The sequence below is a fragment of the Mesoplodon bidens genome, assembly GCF_964165515.1.
Source record: "Mesoplodon bidens genome assembly, chromosome: 9".
NCBI lineage: Eukaryota > Metazoa > Chordata > Mammalia > Artiodactyla > Ziphiidae > Mesoplodon > Mesoplodon bidens.
The window spans coordinates 56,516,681-56,541,290 of NC_138166.1; the positions used below are offsets into that span (position 1 = coordinate 56,516,681).

Consider the following 24,610-nt stretch of genomic DNA (forward strand, 5'->3'; position numbering starts at 1 on the left):
CCTCCCGCAGCTTTTGCTCTTTTCCCAGACGTGACACAATTCAATCCTACAGCCTGCCCAGTTTCTTTGCGTGACAGATTTTCTTCCACGACCCCATTCCCAACTCACCCCACTCCCTAACCCAGAGACAGAAAAGTCATCAGCTAACACACACAATGTGCTTGTAACAAGCTAACAATGTTATTCCCAGAGCGTTGCTGGGAATATACAAAAATCCTGTGTGTGTATCATTTAGCAGAAATTACATACATGAACTCAAGCTCTGAGAGTGTATGTGTGTGTATTTGGGTAGATCCAATACATAGAATCCTCCCCCCAAAAAAATCTTGAGCGCATATTTATCTGTCCAACAAATGTTTATTGCATATCTCCTATGTGATACTGAAAGAATAGTAAATGGTTAGGTTCATCTTTGCATTTCTTGGGCAGTAGCTCCAAATAGAGGGAAGAATAAACAAACTTCTATAAAAGTACCATCAGCCAAATCCTTTGGCTACAAGGTAGAAGAATTGGAAGTACAGGAAAGAGTTTTAAAGGGAGTAGCATTTTAATTAAGGCTTGAAGACTGAGAAGACTGTTGACAAGTGTAGGGGAAGAGGAAAATTCCAGGGAACAGTGCATGGAAAGAAAACAGGGTGTTAAGGTGAAGGCAGGTTTTCACGGAAGGAAATAGTCCAATGTGATTTGTAGATAAGAACCTATAGAAGAATCTTAGGAGGAGCTGGACAGGTGGAAGGGGCCAAACCATTGAAGACCTTAGAGAGGACATCTGGTGTTTTTTTCTGTCCACCACCCATGCTGCCTTTAGACAGCTGCTTCTCCTCTGCTGCGTGTGGTCCCAGGGGGCTGTCATCACTGTGTCCAGGCACCCATATTCATGGGGCTGGGCACAGGGCTCAGGAGGGGCTAATCAGGGCCAGCAATAATGACTGGTCCAGGGGTGAACCCAAGACCCAAGCAGGATTCATGTAACAATATCAGAAGAAAGAAATGCCTCTCTCCTCCACTTCTGGATGTGGGCAGCCATCTTCCCCATTACCTGGAAAGCTCGTGTCTGCAAAATGAAGCCACAGTAATTAAAGATCTGGAGCAAGGAGGTGACGAGAGGGAGATAGAGCCTCCAAAGCATTGATTGAGCCCCTGGATCCACCTATGCCTGAAGCTCTAGATCTATGTCTAGACCTCTCAGTTATCTGAGTCATTAACTTCCCTTTTTGCTTGAACTAGTTTGAGCTCAGAGTCCTGACTAGAACAGCTGTGAGTGTCATGCTAAGGAGTTTGGGCTTATTGAGATAAGAAAGCCACTGAAGACTTCTAATCTTAAATGCTTAGAGATCAAAGACTTGTACAGCAGACAGAAGATTGTGCAGAGATTAAATAACCTTTCAGGGGTAAGGGGCAATAATCCACAGAACCTTTTAGTTCACTCTGTGAATGAAGAAGTGAAACCAATACTATAGCCATACAGAATGATCAATTTTGCTACCCAAAGCTACCCAAAGATCCACACTAAATGATGACATGAGTTTGAGCTACATTATTCCCAGTATTATTAACAAACCTGGATAGAAGATATCTCAGCCCACAGGGTAACAATAACTCAAGAGGAGCAGGTGACTTGTAAGGTCAAGGAACAGGGCCCAAAACAGCATTAGTGTAGCAAATGTGAAGCGTCTGGTTACCTCCCTGTCTGAAACCCAAGACGTTTGAAGGAAAAGAGGTGCTGAAATATCTGCAGTTGGCAGTGACATCTGAGAACGTGGTGACCACCCCCCACCCTCCATACAGGGCAAGGATCATGCCTTTTCTGTAAATAGCTTTGAACCTTCTGCTTACCTCCAGCCCTGACCTCTATCTTGGAGAAAGAAGGAAGCCACTTTGCTCTTGGGCCTAGGCCTAGGGCATTGAGTTACTTGTCACCCATAAGTGACATTTATCAGGTCCATATCACAAGATGAACCCTCACCAAATAAGAGCTACTCAGGGCTGGGAAAAACCTCAAGTGGGCACTTCGTCTTCTAGTGCTTCTGGAGAAGAGAACATATAAGCCCGGCGACGTGTCTCCTCTGAACTAGAAGGGTCTGCCTCTGGGGCAACTGCTTACCATGCTGATTTAACGAAGCAACAAGGGTACTGAGGAGGTGGCATAGCCAAGTCAAAACAAGAAGCTTCCCAGGCTCCTGGGCTTTGTACTCACCTCTCCTTAGCCTCCACCTGTCCTCTTCCCACTGCCGGGGGAGAAGCAGGAAAACAGCCGGTTACAACTCAGCTAGGGGGACTTAGCAGCGGAGGTGTGCAAAGGAGGCTGGGGCAGGAGGAGGGAGCAGGCAGACCTCAGGACCCAGCATGGATGGGGCTCAGAAGACGCAAAGCAGCCTCTTGCTGCAGCAGGCCAGCCGCACCGTATTTGACTAATTCTCAGACACTCATTTTTCACATTTTCACATCACTAAAGTAGGGATGCATCTTATAATCAATGATGTGTCATACTTTAAAATTGGTGGCACTTTTTCCTTTCTCGATGATTTTTGAAATAATGGTGTATTTCACAATTGATGGTGTTTTAGGTTCCACAAAATGCTGTATATCAAGATCACCTGCTCACCATGTTAAACTAAGACTCCCTACCCATTCCCCAAAGACATTTTACAGGCCCAAAGTTCCATTGCAGCAATGGGAGCAGAAGTCACAAAAACTAGAAGAGATCCCAATACAGCAAGAGAGAGAAATGATCTACCCACTCAGCTGCCTTAGAACTTCCAACGTACAAAAAGAAGGGATGACCTATGAACTACACACTTTTGGAAAATGGCATATTGCTGCCTCAAGAAGTCACCTGTTCCGCCAGGTCACCTGCTCTTGATGCCTGGGATGGAGATGGTAATATCATGGTGACAGTAATGAGACCTAACATTGAGATAGAACTTTACAGTGTTCAGAACCTTTTTCCTGAACACTATATGATCTCAGGCCCAGCTGGTATCACTGTCTCCCTCTTTAGAGATGAGGATGTTGAAGCACACACTGTTGGGTGCCTTTCCAAAGGTTGCACAGTCAATGGTAGAGAACTGACTAGATCCCTGAGAAATATGACCTTTCCTTCAACTATTCCATGAGGGGCAAGAGAAGATTTAGCCCTAGGAAGACCTTTCTTCTAACATTTCAAGCTCAAAAAGTAGAACAGTGATCATGATAAATCTATTTTTTATCAACGTTCCAGAAAAAAAATTGTTAGTTAAGAAAGTTAAAAAGGAAAATGAATGTTTTAAATCACCAGATTTAAAACAATGTTTACTTTAACATTGATCATTGAAATTTTAGTATGATAAATAATTTGTGCCTCTGGGGCACATTTTTCTGAATATTAAAGTGATATAAATTTAGAAAATAATAAGAAGTCCAAAATGTTGAAAGTATTTGCACCATCAATTAGCCCAAAGTTGATGAGTGCCTTCAGCAAGCAACTGACACACACACACGAACAGAAAGGCTATGATAGAATTCCTCCCTCATGGGAACAGACAACACAATTACAATGGAATTGGGGGGATGAGATAAACGTTTTAAAATATATCAATAATGTATAGCACAGGGAATTATATTCAGTGTCCTGGGATAAACCATAATGGAAAAGAATATAAAAAAGAATGTATATATATATGTATAACTGAGTCACTTTGCTGTACAGCAGAAATTAACACATTGTAAATCAACTATATACTTCAATAAAAAATGAAATAAAATATATCAATACAAAGTCATAAGTGATTAGCTCAAATAGGGGAAAAAGAACCATGGATTGGGACTGTCCAGGCAGGTTACTTGGAGGAAGAGGGATTTCAAACAGGCCTTAAAGGATGATTAATATTGAGCTCAGCTGGGAGGAGGAGGGGTGGCATTCCCGTGTCCAGTAAACAGGTGAAGAAACAGATGAAATCTTACTTAGAGCTCAGTACATAGCAGGGTGTTCAGTGAGGGTCATTGAGGGGAAATGGAGACAAACAGCAGTTTCTCCAGAGTAAGTGAGTACAAGCTTGGCTGGCGCAGAGGGCTTATAAATAGAGTAGTAAGACAGAGGTCTAAGGGCAGGTTGTAAAGTTCCTTGAAAAGAAACTAAGGTATTTGAATTTTAACCTATACATAATGAGGAGCCACTGAAAACTGTTGGTCAGGAACTGGTGGTAAGAGTAGGTTTAGACAGATCATCTGCAACATGTCTCTGCTCAGCCCTCAAGGACAAATGGCAGAGTTTAGGCTGTGAGTGTCAGTACAAGTAGAAATGTCCAACAGCAATTGAACCAGGAGAAAGGTGAAAACTAGATAGATGGATGGATGGATAGATAGATAGATATTTTAAAGTCTTCCACATTAATAAATTTCAACAGCTAGTTTTATGTATGTAAAGATAGATGGATAGACTAGATGACTAGATAGATAGATAGATAAAGATAGATAGATGATAGGCAGATGGACAGACAGATAGATATGTCTGGCATCTGTGTTTCTTATTCTCTCCTCTCTTGCTCCGGTCATCCAGCTCTCCTCCCACATCTATAGTCTAGCACCTTATCTCATTGAGATAAATTCTGACACCATGTTTTTCAAACAAGGACAGTATGCCACTCTAGTAACCAAAAAGATTCCAATGTCGCCTTGCTTCTGATATGCAGGAGAGGAGTGCTGAAGATAGAAATACCTGCCAAAACCGTGTTCTGCACCACTCATTCATTTATTCATTCATCTGACTGGTATTTATTGTTTCCCACGTGCTGGCACAATGCTCGGTGCTGGAGATACACAGTGAGCGGGACATTCCTCATTTCATGTAACATATGTTTGCCCAACACATTCTACATATAAAGCTCTGTGCAAAGAGCTGTGTAAGCCGTGGTTCCTAACTTCAAAAGATCACAGCCTCACAAGAAAGAAAATAAACCCCTACTGGCAATATCAATATACATGAAGTCATCACCTTGCAGGGAGTACATTCACGACTCCGGTCTCAAATAAAGTGTTCCACTCCACACACCCGGGAGGAAGCAAGGTCTGGGGCAGAAATGAAACCTTTATAACTGTCCGGAGCATGTGGGATTAACAAGTGCTCTTGTAAAAGTAAATGCCAACGGCAGAGCTGCCTATTGGCCAGCTGCCCCCTCCAAGGCATGTACGTTTATTAATTTATTTGTTTATTTATTTGCTAGATTTATCACATTTACAGGCTGTGCCATTTGGCCTCAGGGTCAAATAAATCTCTTTTAAAACTTTACCATCATTCTTCAGCATTTTGTGCCCCTAACAGACCTTTCTAAAGGCTTTAGAAGAACAGAGTTAAATCCATTTTACAAATAAATACACTGGGGAAAATTGTTGAAATGCATCACCGGAGGAAAAGATAAATTCCAAGAAAAACCTGGAGTTGGGATTAAAGGGACTCTGCAGTCCCTTTTATTGAATTCTATAAAGCTCACAGAAGTCCTAATTTAACAGAACCATCTTGTCTCCCCAAAATGAACAGTCCTGTTCACCTCCTGCCCCCAGTGACCTTCAAGCCTCATACCTCACCAGTCCACCCTGTAAGCCCTTGGCTTCACCCCCCGGTAAATGCCCACCAATCCCTGGACACACTATAGCCTTGCAAGACATGGTATTGGACATGCTATTCCTGAATCTGACACATCTCCTCCATTTGCCTGCCCATGCAGCCTCCTATTTATCTGTCAAGATCCAAGTTCACCTCCTCTGTAAAGCCTTCCCTCTATCTTCCAGAAACAATTGCTTCTTCCTCAGGCCATTGGCCATGTCAGAGCACTGACCGCTGTGTGCTGATTCTCTTCTGTGTGCAGGTCTACGGACCCCAAGACATGAGGAGCAGAAATCTCGCCCTGATCACTCCTATAGCTCCAGTTCTCTGCATGGGGCCTTGCACATAGCAATAATAACAGCAGACATTCAATAGAGGGGCTTCCCTGGTGGCGCAGTGGTTAAGAATCCGCCTGCCAATGCAGGGGACACGGATTCCAGCCCTAGTCCAGGAAGATCCCACATGCTGTGGAGCAACTAAGCCCGTACACCACAACTACTGAGCCTGTGCTCTAGAGTCTGTGAGCCACAACTACTGAGCCTACGTGCCACAACTACTGAAGCCCATGTGCCTAGAGCCCATGCTCTGCAACAGGAGAAGCCACTGCAATAAGAACCCTGGGCACCACAGTGAAGAGTGGCCCCTGCTCGCCACAACTCTAGAGAAAGCCCACGTGCAGCAACAAAGACCCAATGCAGCCAAAAAATAAATAAAATAAATAAATTTATTTAAAAAAAGAAGTAACATTTAAAAAAAAATCAATAGAGTGTCCCAGGCACATTTCTAAATGCTTTACTATATATTAACTAAGTTAATACTCGTAATAGTCCTATGACTATGATGCTACTTTCATTATCCCCACTTTACAGGTGAGGAAACTGAGGCTCAGAAAGATTAAGTGACTTGCTCAAGGTTACACATCTATAAAAATGGCAGAGCTGAGATCTGAACGCAAGAAAGCAGACTAAGGTCTATGCTCTTATTCCCAATGCTATTCTCACTCCCAATAATTTTCCAGGGGAGGAAAGTAAAGACTCAGAAGCTGGCCTGCAATTTGACAAGGACTGTCTTTCTTCAGGAGGAAGATTAGATCCAAAGGCAGCCCAGGCATTTCCTTGGGTGCAAGTCTATCTTCAGAACTGCTTCAAACAGAAGAGGTAAGAAAATTCTCATTTTGTGGCTAATTGAATTAGTGCCTCCATCTCAAACATAATGAAATTCAAAGCCATTTTATTCGTCCTCTTGGGACTCCTTAAAAAATTTTTTTCTCTGCTATATTAGATTAGCCCCACCAAGATACGGCCCTGTATAAAATAAGGTCAGGCTCTTTGTCACTCCTACCTACACCAGGGCACATGAAGGTCTCTTTGTTCAGTCTTCCAGTTTCCCTACCGAACACACCAGGAAGAGCTCAGAGCATCTTCTAAACACCAGATTCAAACTGACCCGCCATCTACCACATGCTCTCAGTGGCTAGCCCTGTGCATTTCTGGTCATGTCATGAAACCACTACTTAACGTACCTCAGGGTGACAGCGGTGGCCTGTTTTAGAGGAAATTGCCTTTGTTCCTGACCAGTGCCATCTCAGACATACACACAGCCTTTGAAAAACGCGGTTGTGCTCTAAAAGTTCTTCTGAGGACACCACGGTGTTCTAAGCATGTGACTTAGAATGAAGTCAAAGCTTCCTTCCCTTCCATGGACTTGCTACAAGTCCTTGAACTGGAGAGAACATCAAGGAGGGGCTTTTCATGATTGCAAATCGGTCTTTCCGAGATAATAGTCCCGATGATAGCTACAGTTTAGTGCTTGCTCTCTGTGTCTGGCACTGTGCTGAGCACTTACATCCAGGGAGTGAACGTTGAATGTTGACTCCCCATGTCGTGTAGTAAAAACGTGGGCTCTGGAATCAGGCTGCATGGGCCTCAACCTAGCTCCACCAGTACTAGCTGTGTGACACTGTCTAAGTTAGTTAACCTCTCTACCACAGTTTTTTCTTCTAGAAAATGGGTTAATAAAGGAGCCTAACTCATACGGTGCTGTGAATGTTGCATGTGTTAATATATGTAAAGATTTAAACCAATACCTGGCCCTCGATAAACCCTATAGAACGGCTTGCAGTTCGTATTTCTCCCCAACATTGATTTCTCCTCTCTCCCAAAGCCCTGGTTAAAGGAGTAGCCCCAGGCTCCAACATTTACCCTGATTAGCCCAGGTTAATATTTCTCAACTTTTTTATTTTCATGAACCAAGTTCATGAAATATGTTTTTTAAATCACAACCAAGTACATGCACAAATACATATAAATTTTTTTTTTTTTTTTGCGGAACACTGGCCTTTCCCGCTGCGGAGCACAGGCTCCAGACGCGCAGGCTCAGCGGCCATGGCTCACGGGCCCAGCCACTCCGCGGCACGTGGGATCCTCCCGGACCAGGGCACGAACCCATGTCGCCTGCATCGGCAGGCGGACTCTCAACCACTGTGCCACCAGGGAAGCCCAATACATATAAAATTTAAACAAAAGTTTCAAGAAACAGCACTTACCTTTATCATATGCAACATGCTTTGGGATTCTCTATCCACTACTGTTCTGTTTAGTCACTTTTCTTTGTGGTTTTCAAGCTAGTCACAATCCCTTACATTTATTTCATAATTTACCAATAGGTAACTGCAGATGGTCTGAAAAAAAAATACTGATTCAAGGTAACCATCATTTATTAAATTTTAACAGAACCTCTATGAGGTAGGTACCTTCATGAAGTCCACAACAGATTAGGAAACTTAGACACGGAGAGGTTAAGCAGCTTACAAAAGGTCACACAGCTTTACAGCAGCTCACACAGGAACCCATGATGATTGTTCCTGGTTCAGAAGCAGACACTGACCTACGTTAGCCCCACTGAAGTAGAAATGGATGAGGACATGTGGCCATTGACATGCATGCTACAAACATGAGTGGAGTAGGTCTGAGAAAGCTCCCACTGTGGATGGCAGAATAGAGATTGAAAGAGCCTACTACTTGACAAGCTACTCCACTCTTGAGTGCCTCTTTCACAAGATAGCAAATTCCCTGCTTGGGCCAGTTTGGGTTGGGTTTTCTGTTACTTGCAATCAAAAGTATCTGCATATCCTAACTGCTGCCTTTTTGTACCCCAATAACAATTATGTGAGGGAAGCAATATCAACACCATTTGTAGAAAAGCAAGCTCTGAAAATTTACCAGAGGAGTCCTAGCCAGTAAAAGGTGGAGCCAAGATTCAGACCAAGATCTCTCTGACTTCAAGACACTATACCAAACAGCCCACAGTAGATGGTATACTAAATTATAAAGGACAAAATAGGGGGGTTGATATATGTTGTCCTTCTCCAAAGAAAAGCTATCATCATCACCAGCACCCCCTTCCCCTCCCAAGCATGCTGTCTGCACTCTCTCAGATGCTCTTACCCCCTTTTCACTTTATCTTAGTTATTTATGATAGTTGTCCTGAGTTATTTACACTCATGTCTTAGGTTCTCAGCTAGATTCTAAACTCTTAGAGGACAGGGACCCTATGACACAGCTTTACAGCTCTGTGTCTTGCACATTGACAGCGCACAAAAAGTACACGAGGAATTGATTGTCCTTGAATCACTTCTTGTCCCATTTAGAAGTAACGAGGAGGGGGTAAGAAACGCTGCAACACTTAGTGGCAAGTTTTATACAAACGTCACCCAGCGTGGCTCTGTCTCAAGTGTGTGCTCTGTGCTGGCGCTCCTTTGTCCCCATCACACAGACAAAAAGGCAAGAGCAGGATGGGCGAGATCACTTTAAAAACAGATAAATTATTGGCACTGCCCTTGATGCAGGGACCAGACCAGCTAAATCTGGCCTCTGTGAGTTTTTAGGTCTGATTTAATCCTCATTCTTAAAGCCAAATTCGCATCCACTTTGGACTGTGTCCTGGCTCCGAGTGCATTTTAAATCCCAGGACCAATGGCCTTGCCAGTATTTTATGTGTTCCCTGGGTAACTCTCGGAGTGCCCCTGTGTTCAAGAAGTAAACAGTGTTGACTGTGGCGTTCACCACTTACAATCCTCCAGTGGCCTCCTTGCCTACCAGATTCAGTGTGAACTCTTGGAAGGCATCTGAGGTGCTCCCCCATATGACCCACATTCTCAGTCTTGACTTATACATTTCCTCCGCCCTTGGCCACCTGACCTTGTCACAGTTGTCCCCAGTATGCCCCGCACTTCCCTGCTCCCTGGTCCCTGTCCTGGTCCCATCCTTCCTGCCGCCTGTGCTTGCATGCCTTCGAGCCACACATCCTTTCTGGAAGGCCCAGTTCCTAGATGTACTCTCTCCCCATTCTCAACCCTCATAGCATTTTGCTTACACCTCTCTTAGAGCAGCTATTATACCCATTTGGGGACTGGCTTCTAGCAACCAATTAAAATGTGATATTTATTATAATTGTTGCTAACATTTACTGATGTTTCCAATTGTCAGACACTGTGTTAAGGGCTTTATATCCATTAACTCATTTAATCCTCACTATGTCCTATGAAGGAAATAAAACTGGAGATAATAGCTACCTACCTTATTGCATTATTATGAGGATTAAGGAATACATGAAAAGCTCTTACAGCTGAGCTCACTGGGAGCCTGGCGCAGGGTAAGTGCTCAGTACATGCTCGTTTATCACCACATCATCACCATTATCATCATCTTCGTCACCATCATCAAATCCATTTTACAGATGAGGAAACAGAGTCTTAAAGGAATTTGTACATAGTAAACTAGTAAAATGTGGAACTTGTGTACTGTATTAATCACTGCCCTGTACAGCACTTTAATATAAGTCCCTTTAAGGTTGACATTAGATGAACACATCTTTATACCTGGTCAGAGTTTAGCAGAGTCTTACCCAGAGGCAGACTATAAGTATATGATGAAGTGAATGGATTACATCTGAAACCATCAAGAATTTCCTGATCTTGCATGTGGTTTCCACCGGTGGCCATTGAATAGCTTTATTTTCCTGGATGAAATATTATTTGCATACCTGGTATAAGCTTTTCTGAATGTAGGCTTGTTTCCTATTCTTCAGTCCTTTCCAGTGAAGCACTCTCCTTAAGCTATTAAAAATGCCCTCTTACAATGCAGGATGTAAACAAAGCCAACTCTTTTCACAATTTTAATGTGAACAGAGCATGTCGCTAATGGCCCAAACAGCAAAGTCATGCTGCCCAGGCTCACTCCACATGAGGGGAAGGGATGTTAACTGCATTATCCACGCCCACGCTTCTCTTTCATCACCCTCCTCTTTGTAGTTTGGGTCCAGGCTGCTCAGGTTTGTTTATGTTGCCATAAATTAAAGGGCATGCTTTTTACATGTCCTAAATCCATTTCACTCAGGATGATGGAGTAAGGGGAAAGTGGTTTCCCATAACCCTCTCAAATGTCCCAGTATGAAATGCACCGAGGGGCGTGCTTCCCAGCCTGAAGGGGCTCATGGCCACCAGAAAGCAATGCACCATCACCAGCGAGCTACCCGACGCTCCGGAGCTGGAGCGGGATCGTTTTCATCAACGCATGAGCTGAAGCCTCTCACTGCAGGCAATGGTGGGTCTCGCGGCTAACCATGAAAATCGCTCACATATGTCTCCTGGTCTCTTCCACGGGCTCGATTTGACCACAGTATTTCAATTTGTTTCACCAACACATGCAAAGTGACCTATGACTTCAGCCAAAGCCCCATATCGTCCCCCTGTGCAGAGAGACCCCAAGTCAACGACGATTGCTTAACCTTGAGTACCGAGGGTCCCGCCCATCCTGACTTGGCCCCTCCCTGTTGTGCTGAAACCAGGCCAGATGCAGGGCTCTCAGCCACAGTGGGGAAAATGCAGAGACTGAGCTGTCTGTCAGGGAGAGAGGCCAAAGGTTAGTGCCTGAGGATGAAAAAAGAGCCGTGTATTTGGTTCAACATGGTGATTACAACAGTAACAGGCATACGATACACACATTCACTCCCACCTCATAAAAAGGAAAGTATTGTACCTTTCCATGTCTCATTTCACTTAACATCTCATCATCTTCACAACAACCTGATGACCCCAGTGTTATTTTCTCTACTTTATAGATAAGAACCCTGAGCCTCAGAAAGTTTGAGTTATGTGCCTAAGGTTATTCAGGCAATTAATGGCAAAGTCAGGACTCCAATGACAGTGATGTGATTGGACCAGGGCCTATTTTGTCTGTGAAAGGAAGAGTGGCTCTGGCAGTAGTCCTCAAGGCTGGTCACCTGAGAATCACCTGGAGATCCTTTTAAAATAACACTCCCCTGGCCCTCCGCAGGCCAACTGCATCAGAATGATTGGGGAAAAGGGCTCAGATGTGGGAGTTTTATTAATGAGTGTTCTCCAGAGAAGCTGAACCAGCAGGATGTGTATATATAAAGAGATTAACTTTAAGGAACTACTTCATGTGGTTATGAAGACTAGTAAGTGCAATATCTACAGTATGGGCCATCAGGCTGGAGGCCCAGGAAGAGCCAATGTTGCATTTGAAGTTCAAAGGCCATCTGCTGGCAGAATTTCCTCTTGCTTGGGGGGAGGTCAGTCTTTTGTTCTATTGGGGCCTTCAACTGATTTGACAAGGCCCACCCACACCATGGAGGGCAATCTGCTTTACTCAAAGTCCATCAATTTAAATGTCAAACTCATCCATAAAGGCCTTCACAGAAACATCCAGAATAATGTTTAACCAAAGAGCTGGGCACCATGGCTCAGTCAGGCTGACACATTAAAATTAACCATCACAGGCCATTTTAAAGCCCCACAGGTACTTCTACTGTGCAGCCAGGGTGGAAAACCACTGATCCTCCATTTCACATACTCACAACTGTCTACAATCACTTCAGAACCAAAGACTGCCTAGCTATTAAGAAACCGTCCAGAATACAGACAGATGAGGTGCTTGTCTAAACCAGGTACTGCTTCTTTCAAGGAAAGAAAGTTTCTGTAGGTACAGATAGAGGTGAAGCCAAAAGGTGCATTTATAGATTTTCTAGAAAGTAGGTAGGGACTTCCCTGGCCGTCCAGTCATTAAGACTCCGTAGTTCCACTGTAGGGGTGCATGTTTGATCCCTGGACAGGGAACTAAGGTTCCACATGCCACACGGTGTGGCCAAAAAACAAAAAGAAAGAAAAGAAAAGAAAAAAGAAAGTAGGTAGAGCAATCACATCATGCATAGAACGTTTTGACTGCAGGTTCCAAATGTTTTTCAGTGAATGACCAATGTTTATTCTATTTATTCTCTTCCCAACCCTCTCAAATTAGAAATCTCTATCTTAGAGCGAAGGTTGAATTTTTAAAACTTGGGAAAATCCAGAATGAAATGGTTCATTTGCTCATGACCTATGGCTTGACATGAGATACTGGAGGCTTGTGTTGAGACACAATAAATCTCATCAAGATGGCAGGAATATTTGTAGCCAGAGCTGGGCAAAGCATATTCTATAGCAGGAGATTCAGGAAAGCTGATAGTACTGGCTGATAATATATTTGCAAAATTTAGCTCTGCTCGTTGGCTGAGAAAGTTTGAAAACACGAGGCAATATGCAGCTGAGGCATCAAGAGGCAGTATGCCTGTTTGTTTGGTTTAGTTTTAAGTATCAAAACTTTGGTATTTTTGTGGTGCATTGATTTGAAAACATTTAGATGCGTTTTATATGTGTTTAATTAACAAACTCAGAATTAGACGAGTGTTTGCCTACGTAGTTCAGACCAGCAAAATCATTGGCTAGAGGATGGGACTTCAAGGCGAGGAGTACAGGAGTGTCCTGGGGAGCACAGGAGTGTCCTGGGGAGCACAGAAGTGCCTTTTGGGAACCTGAGCCTACATTCTTGCTGCCACCCCCCCCTCATAACTGGGCCTCAGGAATGCCACTGCTGCCACCAAGTCCAGGCTCAGGGATAACTGCTGAGTAGGCAGAGGTGATCTTTGACGCCTCCCCTCCCCTCCCTGCAGATTTCCTTCTCTTCCTCTCCCTTCTTCTGGCTCAGTCATCTTTTTGCTCACTTCAGCTTTTAACAAAGATATTAGCTAATGATTGTTTATATCCTGACCCCAACATCCCAGGGGGACATTTGTGAAGGGATTTTTTTTTTTCTGTGCTGAAATGACAGACCATAGGAATAATACCAGTGGGTTAACAGAAGGGATTTGGGAAGGAGATGTATTAAGAGTCTGCCATTACATCACACCATATAAATGGCTCTCATGCCTTTCAGTAGTAACTTGAGGTAATTTTACCACCTGTTATGGCTGAATTGTGTCCCCCCTCCAAAAAAAGATATGTTGAGGTCCTAATCCTCAGTGTCTCAGAATGTGACCTTATTTGGAAACAAGGTCTTTACCTTGTTTAATAAAGTTAAAATGAAGTCATTAGGTTGGGACCCTAATCCAATATGACTGATGTCCTTATAAAAAGGGTGAATTTGGACTTAGGTGGAGACACACACAGAAGGAAGATGATGTGAAGACATGGAGAACACCAAGTTAGGACAGAGGAGTGGGGTGAGGAAAGCTAAGGAATGCCTAAGGCTACCAGAAGCCCGGAGAGAGGCATGGAACACCTCCCTTGCACCTTCAGAGGGAGCATGGCCCTGCTCCTTGATTTCAGACTTATAGAACTGGCAGAAAACAAATTTCTCTTGTTCTGAGCCACCAACTTATGGTACCTTGTTACAGCAACCCTAGGAAACTGATAAATCACCCTTTACCTGCTAGTCTAAAGGTTCTTGCATCAATTATCTCTTGCCCAATAAAGCTGGTCCTCTCCCAGCAATGTCTGGTCCCCTCTGAGTAACAAGAACTCTCGGGACTGCCCCCAGGCAGTCATTTCTACCGTGGGTTCTCGATTCTTCTCCAGTGCTCTCCCCAGAAGCAAGATTCTCCTGCTCTCAGGTCACCCTAGCCATATGTGTTGTCCCCCAAAGAGCAAGGGGGACAATAAACCCCACCTGTGTTAGGAAGAAGAAAGCCATGTGGGTTGGGAACTCTGAAGGAGGTGGGGCTGGAGATGTAGCTGAAGACAGGGAAGGATTTCGAGGGGAACAAGCAAGGAGAAAGACGTTTCAAGGGGGGAAGACAAAGGAACAAAGGGTAATAGTGAGCAGAGTGTGTAGCATGGAGACCGAGAGACAGATGTGCCTCACGGTGAGGGTGAGAGTGGTGGGGACCAAACCTTTGGTGGTGGAGAAGCAAAGACCTATACCCTTTATTTGATAGATCCATGCCTCTCAGCTGGGAGCGGTTTTGTGCACCTCCACCCCAAGGGAACAACATTTGTTGAAGTCTGGACCCATTTTCGATTGTCATGACTGAGAGTGCCAGCTAGTGGGTAGAGGCCAGGGACACTATTAAGCATCCTACGACGCCCAGGGTAGCTCCCCACTACAAAGGATTATACAGCCCCATATCAAGAATGCTGAGGTTGAGGGAATTCCCTGGCGATCCAGTGGTTAAGACTGTGCTTCCACTGCTGTGGGCCCAGGTTCGATCCCTGGTCGGGGAACTAAGATCCTGCAGGCCGCACAGTGCAGCCAAAAAAAAAAAAAAAAAAATACCAAGGTTGAGAAAGCTTGCAGGAGACAGTGGGGAGTCCTGGAAGTTTTTGAGCAGGGAAGTGACAAACTAATGTTGGTGCTGATACCTTCATAAACCTGAGAGGAAGTCAGCCAGCACAAGGATATCTCACTTTGCTCAATGGAGAGATTCCTAAATAACTTTGCAGCAATCAATGTTTCAGAAATTAAATCCTACTTTAAATGTAGTGGAGCAACTTACTAGATTAAATACTCTTGAATACTCTTCTAAAGTGAGGCATTCCTTTCCCCATGCAAGCATCATTCCTACCTGGCATCCATTCTGATATATACTAATAGTTGTGCTTTCAAGTTTCTTAATGTGGGGTGCACCCGATTTTCTCTTGCAGACACAGGAGGGCAATGCAGGCTCCCTACCCCAAGAAATGGAAAATGGGAAGCCAGGTCCCCTACTCCTGCCCACTAACTAACCCCAAAGCAACTCCATACTAGATCACTGATTGGTTCCAGAACCACAATTTCTTTTTCTCCGTGATTCATCGACTCTTAAATGCAACTATTTCTTCACCCTGTCATTGTGGGACACTTAATCCAAAATTTTATTGAAATCAAGAGATATTTTCCTTGCTGTACGTTGGGAGCAGAATATGATGCCTTTGAAAACTTCAACAGTTCATTTTTGTTTCTTGGTGACTGCTTTCAAGTCTTCAAACACTAAAATAAAGGATTTCATTTTCCTCTGGATAAATGCTTGTTTTCACCCAGGCTTGGTTTTCTTTCTTTTCCTTTAAAACCTCTTAACACATCGAAGTACACTAAATATTTATGAATGTAATTTATGAGCCTTGGATGTTTACTTCTTGCCAAAAGTAAAAAGTATGTCTGTGTGTGGCCTGAAAAATCCCAACTATGACAAAATCAAAACAGAGAAATAAGCAACTACTTCGTATTTTTTAAGGGGAGGGGAAAACAAAGGTCAAACTTCAAAAAATTCAGAAGTCACTCATTCAACATATTCAGACTGCACAAAGGAAAATAAACAGATAAATAAATGATCTTCTCCAAGGACCCAGTCCTGTTTGTCCTTCCTCAGATGGCTATTGGTGAGCATTTATTGAGAGCATCAAGAGGGAAAATAGTCCAGGCATCTGAAAGTTGGAGAATGGTTGCTTGCTCAGCAAATAGGGCTAAAGGCGCTGCCCATTTTGACTTGTTGCTCAAAGACCTTCTCAGCTGCCTGCCTTGGACTCTTAACTGCCCAGGGAGGAAAATCAGTAAATCTCTAATGAACTCCTGATCCCACTGCAAGCCCTCCCTTCTTTGCACACATTGCTTTGGAGAATCAAAACCCAACATCTGGAATTTGGCTTTTCACTGTCACAGAATGTCTCAAATGCTGGCTATTGTTTCTAGAGTTACATAATTTCTCCTAAGGAGCTTTTTTTCTCGCTTCCAAAAGAGAATGAGAAATATTGTAGAGGAAATGCCTATGATATCAAAAAGTCATAAGTACTCATCTGTGATAATGAAAAGGCAGTGGCACTGGACATACGTAGATTCTGAGAGTTAACTATGAACTTGAGGGAACGGGGCCTGGTGGAACTGACCAGAAATGAGCAGAAATAAAGAATGTGAGGAAAAGAGATAAATGCCTCTTGGCGTGCAAACATAGGAGTGATGATTTGAACATCTCCGGGAAGAATTAAAGAATGGGTGGCTTGAGGTGCATCTGGTTAACTCAGAACATCTCACCCCGATAATCTTACCAAACTTCAATCAATGGTTGGCTTAATGTGTTTAAGCCTTGCCACTGGACGCCTCCTTCCTACTACAGAAGGGCCACCTTGGAAGCACAGACCGTGCATTCAAGGAAGAATCTGAGGGAACAGCAGAGACCCGTCTTCAGTGGCCAGACCCCAGGCTGGCCCACAGCGACCCTCCGTGCAGACTCCGGCTCTTCACCCAAGATTCCACTGGCCCTGCTGGGTAGAAATGAGCTTTGAAAAACCACTGCTCAGCCTCTTGAAAGAGGCATTTGACCTAATGGCTGATTACTTTCTTGAAATGACCCATTGAACTGGATTTCCATTCTCCCTGTTCAAAGAGAGCAGGGATAAACACAATCCAGGAATCGTAATAAGCAAAAGTTTCACTCTCTCCCACACTAAAATCTTTACCGCCGCTCCTAAGAGTCTGAGTACAGAAGATTCCAGGAAAACTAGATCGATTCTTAAATCCTCAAATATTTTAATCTCAAAAGATACGTAGGTCCTCTGCCCAACCCAGGAATCAGAGCTGAGAACTGCTGTGTATATGTGTGTATGTGCGTGTGTGGTGTTGGGTGGGTGTGGTGGCATTGCTCTCACTGGGGCGGATGACCACCGAGTGTTTCATCCTCTTCAAGAAGACCAGTACTGGGAAGTAGACAGGGTTGAATTTCTCTGTAATGGCAAGACCTCTCTCCATTCCAGGTGCTTAAAAATAAGAAAGCTGTCCAAAGTTGTCATAAAATTATCAAATTTAAAACTGAATATTATGTGCCTGGTGCTTAGAATTCAATAATTAACAGATATAGTCCTGACCCTTAAGAAGTCAGAACAGACTTGTGGTTACCAAGGGCAGGGGAGGTGGGGGATGGACTGGGAGTTTGGGGTTAGCAGATGCAAACTATTACATACAGGATGGATAAACAATAAGGTCCTACTGTATAGCACAGGGAACTATATTCAGTATCCTGTGATAACCCACAATGGAAAAAAGACTATGAAATAGAATATACATATGTATGAAATTAAATCACTTTGCCATACAGTAGAAGTTAACACGACATTGTAAATCAAATATACTTCAATAAAATAAATGTTTTAAAAAGTCTGTGATCTAATGGGAGATCCAGATGGTGAAATAGACAATTACAGTTCAAGGAAATTAGTGTTCCAATGGGAAGTTCCAGACTCTCTGCATGCTATGAGAGTCACCTAGCTCAGTTTGGGAAGGTCAAGGAAGGCATCATGGAAGAAATGACATCTAAGCTGAGATCAGACAACAAGGTAAGAGGTAACAAAGAGAAGGGATAGAACATCAAGGGAGAGCTAACCTCATTTGCAAAGCCCCAGAACTTTAAGCCTGTGGCATCTGGCCGAAATGTGAGTGATGAGAAACAAAAACAGATTCCATAAACCAGCGATCACCAAACGTTTCTGTAAAGAGCAGATAGTAAATATTTTAGGCTTTGCGGTCCATACAATCTTTGTCGAAACTAGTCAACTCTTCTGCTGTATCCAGAAAAATGCCTGCAGACAATACATAAATGAATGTGTTGCAATGAAACTCTATTTATAAGAACAGGTGGCGGGACAGATATGGCTCATGGCCTTATTTTCCTGGCACCTGAACCCTCACTGTTCTAAGTATGGTCCCCAGACCACTAGCCCCAGCATCACCTGGGAGTTTGTTAGAAATGCAGAATCTCAGGACCCACCTATGACCTACAATACCTAGAATCTGAATCTGATGTTTGAGAGCTCCCCAGATGGTTTGCAGGCACATGAAAGCAGGGGAAGCATTGCTGGAAGCCTCATGAAGGCCTTTGGACTCCATCTTTGGGCCACTTACATGTGCACATTTGGCAAACTCCCTTGGCTGTAGTACTGCAAGTACCAGAGAGTGAATATCTCCTTAAATTTTGCCCCCTAAGTACCTAGTCTGCCCTCTCCATAGTCCTGGTCCTGGTGAAGAAAATGGACAACAGAGGTAAGATCTATAGGATGGTTTCTCTCTGCTCCCAGCCTGGACAAACTCACTGCTACCTCATCTGCCACCACAACAAAGGCTGGCCTTCAAAATCTATTGGGGGTTTACCTTCATTAAGCCTCCTAAGGTTAACCCCTTGGATGTATTTCCAAGTCTCAGTTGAAGCCATTTTTCTAAGGATCGTTTCTCCAGATGAGAGGTGGGCATCGTGTTTCTCTGCTGTCCATTATGTCATCATCTGTTTCCATATAGTTTCCATAACATTCTGGGGGTCCAGTCTTCTGGGCCCGCTCCAACTCTAAAGGCATTTCTGGCTACGTGGGTTTGATGTCAGCTTCCAGACCAGCACACAGGCAGCAGCTCTGAGTGTGAGCGGAATAAGGTCCCTTAATTAGGAAAGAGAGTGAGTCTGGACCAGCTGTGCATTCTCTGAAGGAAGACACGGATCAAAGAATGCATCACCCTTTGCTACCTTTTATTTATGCTTTAGAAAATCCAATTAAAGCAGAGCCTGGCACTTTCCTAATTTTTCAGCCATTTAACACACACAACAGAGTTTACAGCCATGAATTTAAACACACGTACACACACATGTACACAAAATGAACACACACATCCCATTTCTTCCTTGTCAGCCTCAAGGCCTTAGGGACTTGGGGTGTAGTCAAAAGGATGATGGAAAGTTGGTCAGAAAATGTCCTTCAGCAAGCTTCCATGATTTCTCGTGTCTTTTCCCCTGCCTCTGATTATATTTCATCCACATGGCTCTCCTGCTCATTTTGGCTTGTCCTTGGGGATGGTTCACTCAGATTATGCTGATGTGAGCAAACCTGGTGAATAATTTTGCCTTGCCGTTTCACTGGTTTAAGGTTAGACTGATACTTTATAGTAGAACATTTACTATCTTAGCAGAGCCTTGATAATGTATGGCCCTAGGAAAGACACCTATGGAAACTCTGTAATGATCCGCCTTGGGCAAAACGGAGCCTGGGCATTTCCTGGTGTCACACTCTCTGAGCTCCTCTTGTCTGTAAATACCTCTCACCAGGTCAACTGTAAAGCCACTCGCGTGAAGGTGATGGAACCCAGCACATCCACACGTGCACCAGGATCCCTGAGGGTATCCTCCCGCAATCTAGAATCCAATGAATGCTTTGTCAGCCCTACCAGTGTATTGGTACGTGATAAAGTTAAACATTTTTTTTTTTTTTTTTTTTTTCTTTTTGCGGTATGCGGGCCTCTCACTGTTGTGGCCTCTCCCGTTGCGGAGCACAGGCTCCGGATGCGCAGGCCCAGTGGCCATGGCTCACGGGCCCAGCCACTCCGCGGCATATGGGATCCTCCCAGACCGGGGCACGAACCCGTATCCCCTGCATCGGCAGGCGGACTCTCAACCACTGCGCCACCAGGGAGGCCCTAAACATTTTTTTAATGGGATTTTTTTAATGGGATAGATCTAATCACATAGTGATTGGGAATTTGGGTTCTGGAGTCCGCCAACTTCAGCATGAATCCCAGTTCTACTTAGTAGCTGTGTGAACTTGAATACATTGCCTAACCTTCTCTGTGACTCAGTTTCCTCGCACTTTAAAATGAGGGTGGTGGTAGTACCTACCTCACAGGGCTAGCACGCACGAGGACTGTATGAGAGGTCATATGGCGGGGTTAGTAGGTCACCTGGGATGTGGTCGCACACACAGACACCAGCCTTCATGCCTACTGTTTATCACTATTAAAGTCTTCCCTTGAGTTTTTGCTAATCCATGAGTGTTTCTTCCCTTACAGCCCAACTTAAAACTCATCTTCTCACAAAGCTTCCCTAGCTAAGCCCAGCCAGCCCCAGGCATGACTTCAGTCCCTGTTCCCCAGCACGTATGAATAGGGCTCCTGAGTGGTTTGATTTATATTGTTATGTGTTTGTTTCCCTTTTGTATGTTTTACCTCCTCAAGTAGAATTACAGATTCCTTAAAGGAGAGGACCAGGTCTTCCAGTGTTGCATATGACCCAGCTAACCCCTAAGACACCTACCATAATGCTAACTGCACAGAGACATCTTAATCTTTGATAAATTAAATTTATTTCAGAATAAAGAGCATCATATGTGTTACAAGTAACATGGACTTTACTCAGTTATCATCTGTGGCACTGTGACACATGCTGAGTTGAAATTTCCTGTTGTCATTAGATACTCAAGAGTACAAGCTCTGCAGCCAGACTGTCCAGGTTTGAGCTGAGCTCTTCTAATTACTAGCTGTGTGGCTGGGGAAAGTTACTTAACTTTCCCAGCCTCAGTTTACTCAACTGTAAAATGGACATAGTAAGAGTTCCTATCTCACATGGTTTGCATGAAGATTAAATGGGTTAAGGTATTTTATGTGCTTAGACTAGTGCTTGACACATAGTAAGTGCTTAAGAACATTTTTATTTATTATTGTCTGTAGCTAAATTATCTGGTATGAAGTTAATAAGATAAACACATTTGCAGAGAAGAACGTTCACTTCAGCTGAAAGAAAAACACTTTGATAAAAATTATAATATATTGCTTATGCTAGCATGAGCAATAATCATTTGCCAAATAAGTTATGTAAATGATATAATTGTTTCCCCCTAAACAGTATCCTTTTATAATATGATATGAACTCTTGGCTTTTCCTCTAGAGAATCATGCCTTTCCTTCCACGTGGTCATAGTGAGACTGCCTGTCTCAGCAACCACCCCCATCCCTGTGCTCTGCTCTCACCATATGTGTGAGCACATGACCAAAGTGAGCCAATCATAGTCTTCCCTGAGATGTGATTTTTGGATCCTGGGAAAGAAAAGTTCCTCTTCCCTGGGGATTGAGACCTGCAAGGACAAAACAGGCTAGAGATGCTATGTGGCTACTTTGAACACCTTTGAAAATTGGAAGAAATTACAGATTGAAGCCAATGCACAGAACTGAGAGATGGCAAGAGAAAGAGAAAAATCTAACAACGTTTTATAAGGCCTTGGATCATGACATAAGTGGAGATAACTCAACCACTAGTCTTCCCACATCTGTGAGCCAGTAAAATTACCCTTTGCTTAAGCTAATTAGGGTTATCTTTCTGCCCCTTGCAACCAGAGGAGGCTTGACTGAAACACTTCTAACTGTATGAGTCGTGTCTCTTAAAGCAAGTCCGACTGAGAGAGAAGAGTTTACTTTCAATTAGTTAGCATTGTGCAGGGGAGGCCACAGGAGTGGGACCCCAGCTGGGAGACCATCATGCCTCAGGCTCCTTTCTGCCCCTCAGTGACTTGCAGACTTGCTCTAAAATAGATGGGGATGCCTGGAATAGAGCAACTGTGCTACTGGATTTGAAAATAAATGACTCAAATCTAAGCATGTTATTTAGAAATATTGAGGTAAAATATTTTTAAATGATAAGATCATCTGGTAATTTGGAACACTGGATATTTGATGATACTCAGGAGATCATGATATCATAGTATGTGGTTGTGTTAAAAACAAGATTCCTTATCTTTTTAGAGAGACATAGTAAATTATTTACAGGTGAAATGTTTCAGGGACTTGGATTTGCTTTGAAATAATCTGAGAGTGCAGAGAGAAATATGAAACAAGACTGGCCGTGTGAGGATAGCAGTTGAAGCTGGGTTTGAAATTGTCCTTAATAAAAGAAAAAAGGAACTATGAACATAAGAATCTAGAGCTTTTAAAAATTGAAAGAGTTTGCCTTTTGGGTATGGGAAGAGGTGAGATCAGGCGCTGCTGTTTTCATGAAAGCTCTGTAGTTTCATTGCTTTTTCCCATTATGTAAATATATTCCTTTGAGGAAAAATTAAAATTAAATTTTAAAAGAAAGAGCCCATGAGTCAACCAGCCCCTCCCCGCTCCGTGGCAGACATCACTAATCAACCTCAGCCTGATCTTCCACCGAGCCAGGAGAAGCCTCTGGATCCTCAATGTAGCCTGCCAGAGATGAAGCCCATCCTGGGAGAAGATCCGTAACTTGTTCTCACAGCTTAAACAGGCTCTGCCCAGATGCCTGTCCCCCATTACTCCAGGTCAACCTGAATACCCTCCCAGAACTTCCCACACAAGCCCTCACGGTTAGGTCATCACTCCTGACCCACGATCCACCAGCCTGAGGTATGCTTCCATTTCTGATGGAGTCCCTGCTAAGCCCAAACTACCAGCCCTCCTTCAGTCGCTGGCAATAACATTTTCCTATGATGTGCTTTACTGCAAATCTCAGAAAGTGATGAATGCTAACAGATCCCAGTCCTGTGCAAAAGGAACATGTTAGCATTAAATTTGGGTCAACTTTGGACGTGTGATGGGGCTTTTCCACATTTGGAGAGAAGTTGAAGTGCCCGTCATGTCTTTCCTGGCTGGCTTACAATTCTCCTGGGATGTGTAACTGCATTGGCATAAACGGAGGGTAATGGGCAGGGCTGAATGTAGCTGTGGACTTGGCCTCATTCCTCGTGTGAGAAAACTTTGCTGTTTTTCAGTAGAGCCTGGGCCTGCAGACCCCAGTCCTCCCTGTTCTCAGGCTTATCCCAGTTTTAGGTTCCTCAGCGAACCCTACTCTCAGTCTCTGACACTAAACCCAGAAGTAGGATTCAATTCTTTTAGTTGAGAAGCTGGGAAAGGGGAGGAGGAACTAGCATGTGATGATGATCTCTAGAGCCAGGCACAGTGCTAGGAGCTTCCTACCTATTTCATCCTAACCATAAATCCTATGAAGCAGGTTTTACAAATGAAAACACTGAGGCTCGGAGACATTGTGATTTTGCCCTTGCAACATAGCTAGAAAGTGCAAAAATAGGATTCGATTCTAAGTCTTTCTGAATTTGAAAACCTTTGTTCTCCTATCCGATGCTCCTAAGAAGTCAATGTTCACCTGTAAACCCCTCACCAGTGCCAAGCCCAGATCCATAGACAATTTGGAGTCAGCACATTTGCCCATCTGGAAAAAGTTCATCACTTAGAAATGGGTTTGGGGGGATACTTGAACCCATATGTCTGGCAGTGTCATATGGACTCCTCAGAAATTGCTCAGGAGGAAAATCTGACAGGAAAAAAGGCACTTAACATGTACCTCCCAGCACCTGCATTATCCCTATTCACATTCACATTCCTCAGTCTTCACATTGAGCTTGGCCAAGCCCTTACTTAGCATGTGCTCTATAGCATGGAAAAAGAGAGCATTTTTATGGCCTTACTTAATGAAGAAGAAATAGCAGACCAAAGAAAAAAATCCAACCAAAAGCCAATTATGTAATTGACAGAGTTTGATTTTTTTTCATTCAAACATGGCACTAAATTTTTAACTCAGGCCTCTGGCTGATCTTGAGGTTGCCTAGTCTATTTAGGCCCAAGTCCTAGGGTTGACATTCATTTTCAGCATAAGTTCCGACCCACAACTCCAGAGAGTGCCATTCATACATTCTGTAATGGCAGGACCAGCCTCCGCAGCTGTACAGGAAGCCCTGCCCACGTTCTCCAGCCAGATTAGTACCAGATGTGACAAACCTCTTTCAGTAACTGATGGAACATGCAGATAAAAGATCAGTAAAAAACAATTTGAAACAACATGGTTAAACAACTTGACCTAATTCGCATATTTAGAGTACTTTACCCAATATCTGGAGACTACACATTCTTTCTAAGTGCATGGGAAACACTTACCAAAATAAAC

General features: G+C 43.6%; 1 long non-coding RNA gene across 3 annotated transcripts in view; it reads left to right on the forward strand.

The window, feature by feature from the left end:
• Positions 1-24,610, forward strand: part of LOC308622629 — a 389,291-nt gene that overhangs the window by 159,789 nt on the left and 204,892 nt on the right. The gene's annotated exons all lie outside the window — the stretch shown is intronic.